The following is a 7,803-nucleotide window of genomic DNA, read 5'->3' on the forward strand; positions in this document are numbered from 1 at the left end:
ATCAATAGGGCTGTTTGGCTTTTAAGTATGCGAAGCACCACGGCACAAAGCTGTTGAAGGCGGCAGCTCACACCCCCTCTGTCAGGAGCAGAGAGAGAGAGAGAGAGACAGAGAAAAACAAACAATCGAAAATCAATACGTGCCCTTCGTGCTTTTAAGTATGCGAAGCACCGTGCAGCATGTCGCTTCACGAAGCAGCTGCACAGAAGGTAGCAACGTGAAGATAATCTTTCAGCATTTTTAGACGAGCGTCCGTATCGTCTAGGTGTGCGAACAGCCCCCCTGCTCAATCCCCCTACGTCAGGATCAGAGAAAGTCAGCGCAAGAGAGAGAGAGAGAAAAGTAAGTTGGGTAGCTTCTCAGCCATCTGCCAATAGCGTCCCTTGTATGAAATCAACTGGGCAAACCAACTGAGGAAGCATGTACAAGAAATTAAAAGACTCATTGTCCGCAGAAATCCGCGAACCAGCAAAAAATCCACGATATATATTTAAATATGCTTACATATAAAATCCGCGATAGAGTGAAGCCGCGAAAGGCGAAGCGCGATACAGCGAGGGATTACTGTATAAAAAAAATAGTGATACTGTATAAGGAGGCAGGCTTATTCCATTTGTAATGCCTGGATTCTATTTTCTTCTTAAAACAAAGAATTTTGGTTACTTCTAAAGCAATTCAGTAAACAACTTAAACCAACTAAAACTTAGCAAATTATTTTGCTAAATATCATCTATTTATTCATTTACTTAACCCATTCAATCCAAAGTCAAGGCTCTGAGAAGCCAGGCCTACCCTGGCAAACACAGGCACACTTAGGAAACAACCCTAGATGGGAAACCATTCTATCACGGGGTACAATCACATACACACTGAGCCATCAATATCAAACACCATTCCTAGTCAGTTTACAGTACAGATGCAACTGCATATATTTTTTTTACAGTAGCAGCAGAGACAGGTTAATTGACTTACTTATAATCAAATAGTGGGTTAAAGGTAGAGACTGAGCCAGCAACCTTGTGGTAGACAGTCCAGTGCCTTCCCCATTTTCACCTGGATGAGATAATGACTATTAGCTTTGAGAAGTGAATGGCCTGTTATCTGTAAAAACATCTCATGTTTTTCTTAACACAATCTATAAAATTGTATAAATATTGTAATTATATAATCTAGCACCGGATACAGGAAATAAAAAGAAAAAGATGAATAAATCTAAACTATAAAAATTTTCCAAAAAAAAAAAAAAGTCCTACAACAGATAACAAAAACAATACGGGAACAACAATTTAGTACCTGTTTTTATAATTTAAAAATGATTTATGATAAGACTATACATTATTGTTTGAATACAGAAAAACTATTTGTTTTAAATACAGTATAATTATTTTAACATTGTTGAAAAGTGTTCACATGCTCAGTTAAAAAGGAAAAACGAAACTGGTAGTATTAGTATGTTTCCAAAGGATAACCAAAAACTTTTATCCATTTCTTTCTTAATTGAAACACTGCACTGCACACATATATAATATTAAATGGAATTGGTATCTATTGTAAATGGCTTTCCTTGCACCTGTATGATATTTGATCTTTAAAGAATACAGCCATTACATAAATAGAGCTTGCTCAAGCTCAGTAACTAAGCTCATGGTAAAAGCATACCTCACAACTAATGTACCTCCTTGAAAAACAATGACAGGTTGTGGAGGAATTGAATATATCAGATTTACAGGGACGTCTTGGTGACTCAGTCAGCATAAAGTTTTGTGCTTCACAGTGCAAAAAGAGTCAGGAAATTAGCTTTCACATGCCAGCTGTGCTTCTCTCATAGTTGGTGCTGGCAAACCTCTGGTGTGGCATCATGTTGTCCAAATGCTAGTCGGGAGATAGAGAGGTATGACAGATGGGGAACGCCTCAGTAACAGCACCTCATGCTGTGAGGCATGAACATCTCTGCGATGTCAAAATAACCATATGATGGAATGAGGTGAGCATCCACCATGAGACTAACATTAAAATTTAATTATGCTTCTTTTTTTTCTAACATTTTTCAGAGGTAATCTTAAACAAAAAAAAGAAACCAATGGATGGTAACATGTTAAGAGTTTAATTATGGAAAACTATTTAAATCACTAGAATGCATAACGTGACACATTATACACCTGATATATCTGCCAATGTGTTTTCGTTGCACTAGTGTCAATAGATACACTGCAAGATTCAACAAATGTAGTGTAGCAGACAAAATAACAATTAATCTTATGGCCTAGGTAAAAAATATAGAAACGTTAAAACAGGGACAATTTTATTCAACATTTTACATATAAGACATCTTGGGCTTTGTTCGCAAGCATTTTTTCTGTTTATGATCTTCACCGTGTTTTTTGTGAATTCTGTTTGAATTATTGCTATTTTGTTACCTTTATTCTCTTCCTGCTTATGAATGACTTTCTGCCCATTTTATGACCACCCTTTTTAAATTACTTTTTCATTAAAACCAAAATCAACATCCTTTCACTCATGCCTGTTTCTGTGTTGACCCATCCAGATCTGCACTCTGACCAGTGTGTGTGCCACTAACCATGCATTATAGGGTGGTGCACATATGCAAAAGTACACACACATATCAACTTTTGGATTTGTACTGTTGTGAGGCTTTCTGAAAGATGATGATTGTCTTTAGCTTTCTTCACTTAATAAAGTTCTTTCTTTCTGTTTTAGCATATAAGATTAAAATAAAAGTGACATGTAGCTGTTTAACTTACAGGAATGTATCTCACAAGCAACCAAAATATAAAATGATGTCTGTATATATATATATATAAATATATATATATATATATATATATATATATATATATATACTGTATATATATATATATAATATATATATATGTATATACAGTATATATACATACATATACGCACACATACACACACATATATATATATATATATATATATATATATATATATATATATATATATATATATTTGAATTTGGGATAAAACCTGTCTTCCTCTCCACTTCATCAACTTCTCCTCCACTTGAATCATTTCTCTCAATTTATTTATCTGACACAATGTGCTCACTTCTTGCAAATATAATGACTTGTGCTGTTAAAGCCAGGGCTATCTGAAAATGAACAACACCTACTGGAATGTGGTTCATTAAATGAACAGAACATAAAGTTAAATGGATCTGACTTTGGGAAAATGTCTTCTAAAAATAATGTATGAAAGCCAATCAAATGAAATTCTTTCTTTAGAAAACGAGTTCATCTACAAAGGAACAGAGAATAACATGGAATCATGTGACAAACAGGTGATCTACTAATTTGTTGCATACAATCAAGTAAAACCAAGAGACTGCTTGAATAAAACTTTATTATGCATCGTAAATTGACAGCTCAGGTCTTTCAGTTAGCTGTACACTTCACTACAATTCCTGTATGTAACAGTTAATGCAATAGCTTAAGATCTTGCTCCATCCAACATGATATAAATGTCCTTAATTTTGGTTAGTTTCAAATTTACAACAGCATGTTAAGTGACTAAAAACAGCTGCTCTTCTCACAAAAGATGTATCTGTTTCATAGTTTCATTTAGATCACAGTGAGAAACTCAGCTCAACTTGAGTTTTCAAGCAGGAGATAGAAAGACTACATACTGCCAAAATATCAATGAAGGAAAAGGTCCCGTGACTATGCCTTAGTCATTGAAAAATTACAAAACTGGCATAAAAAAATCAAAGCTAATAATCAAAACAGAAAAAAGAATGAAAATCAGAAAAACATAAAAATGTGGCAAAACCAAGTTTAAGATATAACATTAGCTACATACAGAAAAGCTTCAGGATGGAAACTTTGTTTCTATAAAGAGAACTGTGTTTATTTGTGATCTTTGATTAATTCTAACCAAATGCCTTTTGCACCTTACAAATCAGTACTGAATAAGAAATATGACAAAATAGATGCTTGAATATCTGCTATTTAAAAAGCTCTAATTCCCTTCATTTTTAAAACTTTACTGCTCTACAAATTAGGCTCAGGCCCTTCCCTTTTCAGTTCAGTTCTTACAGAATATTATGTACAACACATGAGTTTAGGAGGCATCTTCATGGCTCTTATGAGGCACATAATTCAACTCAGAAATGTGAGAAGGCACTGTCAACAACTACTTCTCCCTTTTTGTCCATCCATCCATCCATCCATTTTCCAACCCACTGAATCCGAACACAGGGTCACGGGGCCTTTTTGTCCATAGAATGGGAAATCTCAAAAAAGACTTTGGCTGACCTCGCTTCCGCTCTTTGCTGCCTCTTCCACCCTGGATTGTACATAATTGCAGCACGCCAGAAGTTGGGGTTCAGTCTTCAACCTGTATCTCTATACAAAGTGTTCCTCACCAAAAGTGATCTTAACTATTTTGTTATGACCCATAACAGTCTCATTTGTTTTGGTTCTTTTTTTGTTACATTTTTCCAGTTGCCAACCAATCTGTTAAACAGGGTTTTGCTGCACGGCACCCCAATGTTCATCTTGTTCTGCCTTATTCTTTTACAGTTGCTTTAAGTTTTTAAATTGATCTCTCAATTGTGTTTTACCTCATTTTTATAAAGTAACACTGCTTTCAAATACTTTTTAAAGCACATACATCAGTGTTCTTTACGAAATTTACAGAGCACACTGAATATTATGTTTGAAAAGTATATAATTAATGACTTGCAAAAAGTCAATTAAAGCAATGCAAAAAGCTGATGAGCAAGCATTTTCCTAAACATCTCCATGTGAAAAACTTCTTTAAAATTTTGTTTAAGATTTCCAGACAAGTGCAATATACTGTACAAATTAAAGGAATAGTTTCTATTTCTTTCTGGTTCACACACAAATAACTTCGGAACCTTCTTGTATACTAATTTTAAAGTGTCCGTTAGACCACAGGACAAATTATAAGCAAGATGATTCTATTCGGGCGGCACTGTGGCGCAGTGGGTAGCGCTGCTGCCTCGCAGTTGGGAGACCTGGGGACCTGGGTTCGATTCCCGGGTCCTCCCTGCGTGGAGTTTGCATGTTCTCCCCGTGCCTGCGTGGGTTTCCTCCGGGCGCTCCGGTTTCCTCCCACAGTCCAAAGACATGCTGGTTAGGTGGATTGACGATTCTAAATTGGCCCTAGTGGGTGTGTTTGTGTGTGTCCTGTGGTGGGTTGGCATCCTGCCCAGGATTGGTTCCTGCCTTGTGCCCTGTGTTGGCTGGGATTGGCTCCAGCAGACCCCCGTGACCCTGTGTTCGGATTCAGCGGGTTGGAAAATGGATGGATGGATGATTCTAGTCAGATGGCCTAACTGAACTGGTTACTGAACACCTCAGTTATGTTAGCATCTTATCTAGTCTTTTCTACACATTTCCTGTATGGCCAGAATTTTTAAGAAATTCTACAGCATCAGCTCTTATGAAATACTGTACCTACCTATGTTTTAAGAAGTGATGGGCTCTCTTAAGTCTTGTTATCTTTTGATAAAGGCATCTGCTAAATAAATAAGTATGCATACTGGCTACTGTATATAAGCATTTGTTTCCCCTAATTTCAATGTTAAGAAAAAACATGCTAAATGCTATAACAGTGCTCAGTCAATAGCAGCAAGGTACCAAAACCTTTCCACAGCAACATCTCCCAAATTCAATTACGCCTTCATTGAAAATTTAGTCTGGCATTTCATGCTTAAAGTAGCATGTAAACACATACACACACATCTCAACAAATTTTTTGTGTATTTATCAAAAAGATATATTAACTAATAGACAAAATTCATTGATATTTCTTTTACACAAGGTCAGGTTAGGGAGCGTGCACTGGTGCCGCACGTTGCCACACCCACCACATGACGAAACAGCTTGGGATCCTGGTTGGCAACCCCCTAGGCAGACGCGCTGTCCAATCCAACCATCCGGAAATGACCCTCTCTCTATCTGCTGCAGCCAGGTGTTATGTGGACGTCTCCTTGGCCTGGTCCAGTCACTTGGGTCCTTAACAATGAGGATCCTGTGTGCTCCTTAACAATGAGGATCCTGTATGCCAGATCAACCTTGGAGAATTGTGCCACATAGCTGGAGTGCCGTAACAGACACCCCCTCACAATGCAGGTAATGTGCCTCATTCGGAACTCCATGAGCAACTGTTCATTTGACACAAAGTCAAATCAGTGTTACCAAAGGATTCTCCAAAGAGACACAGTATGGAAGGAGTCCAGTCTTTGTCTCAGGTCACTGAATAGTGTCCATGTCTTGCAACCATATAGCAAAACAGGAAACACCAGGACTCTAAAGACTTGGACCTTCATCCTTTTGCAAAGATATCAGGAGTTCCACACACTCCTTTCCAGCAATCTCATGACCCCTCATTTTCTCCAAATCTGTCTACTGACTTCATAGGAAGAGTCACCAGAGACATGAATGTCACTGCCAAGGTAAGTAAACCCCTCAACAAGTCTGACACTCTCTCCGCAGACTCACTGCTGGTGGATGTGCCCAAGATATCATTAAAGTCCTAGATCTTGGTTTTTATACAGGATACAGTGGAACCTCGGTTTGCGAGTAAGTTGGATTACGAGTGTTTTGCAAGACGAGCTAAAATCTATACATATTAATAAAAGGCAAAGCCCTCACTGACTCACTGACTGACTGACTGACTGATTGACTGACTGACTGACTGACTGACTCACTCATCACTAATTCTCGAACTTCCCGTGTAGGTGGAAGGCTGAAATTTGGCAGGCTCATTCCTTACAGCTTACTTACAAAAGTTAGGCAGGTTTCATTTCGAAATTCTACGCGTAATGGTCATAACTGGAACATATTTTTTTGTCCATATACTGTAATGGAGGAGGCGGAGTCACGTATCGCGTCATCACGCCTCCTACGTAATCACGTGACCTAAAAACAAGGAAGAGATTTACAGCACGAGTCAAACGCGGGAACGAAGGTAAATGACGTTAATTTTTGTCTGTCTTTTAATACTGTGTAAGCATACATATTAACACATGTGCAATTAAACGTATGCATTTACGGGGTGATTTCTCAGGCTTAAAAGCTCGCCTTTTATCAAACGCGGGAACAAAGGTAACTGACGTTGTTCACTGTCTTTTAATACTGTGTAACCATACATATTAACACATGTGCAAATAAACGTGTGCATTTACGGGGTGATTTCTCAGGCTTAAAAGCTCGCCTTTTACTAAAAAGGTAAATGCAAAACTATTTTCAATCATTCTATGATCTGCTTCTCACAACTGAAGGCACCGTGGCTGATGGTAAATGACGTTAATTTTTGAGTGTCTTTTAATACTGTGTAAGCATACATATTAACACATGTGCAATTAAACGTGTGCATTTACGGGGTGATTTCTCAGGCTTAAAAGCTCGCCTTTTATCAAACGCGGGAACAAAGGTAAATCACGTTCTTCACTGTCTTTTAATACTGTGTAACCATACATATTAACACATGTGCAATTAAACGTGTGCATTTACGGGGTGATTTCTCAGGCTTAAAAGCTCGCCTTTTACTAAAAAGGTAAATGCAAAACTATTTTCAATCATTCTATGATCTGCTTCTCACAACTGAAGGCACCGTGGCTGATGTTACGTCACTTGCTGTCCGACCATAAGCTTTACCTGGTAGGTAGCCGGACACTCACTTCACTCCCTTTCGGGAATCGAACCTCTGAGGTTTTCTTTTGTTCTTAATTAAAATTTAAAACCAATACTTCACCGCTGCTAAGCCCCTCTAGCGCTGACGTCTGAGGTTCGA

At 37.8% G+C, this 7,803-nt stretch overlaps 1 protein-coding gene across 6 annotated transcripts in view; it reads right to left on the bottom strand.

Moving 5' to 3' along the window:
• Positions 1-7,803, bottom strand: part of gpr63 (G protein-coupled receptor 63) — a 107,017-nt gene that overhangs the window by 58,367 nt on the left and 40,847 nt on the right. For 2 of the 6 annotated variants that reach the window (XM_051925572.1, XM_051925571.1), the window contains exon 2: positions 973-1,053. The exons of the other annotated variants lie outside the window; for them this stretch is intronic. The gene's annotated coding sequence lies outside the window, so the exon portion shown is untranslated. The remainder of the gene's footprint in view (positions 1-972; positions 1,054-7,803) is intronic. 6 annotated transcript variants of the gene reach the window in all.

Source organism: Erpetoichthys calabaricus, chromosome 3, assembly GCF_900747795.2.
Source record: "Erpetoichthys calabaricus chromosome 3, fErpCal1.3, whole genome shotgun sequence".
NCBI lineage: Eukaryota > Metazoa > Chordata > Cladistia > Polypteriformes > Polypteridae > Erpetoichthys > Erpetoichthys calabaricus.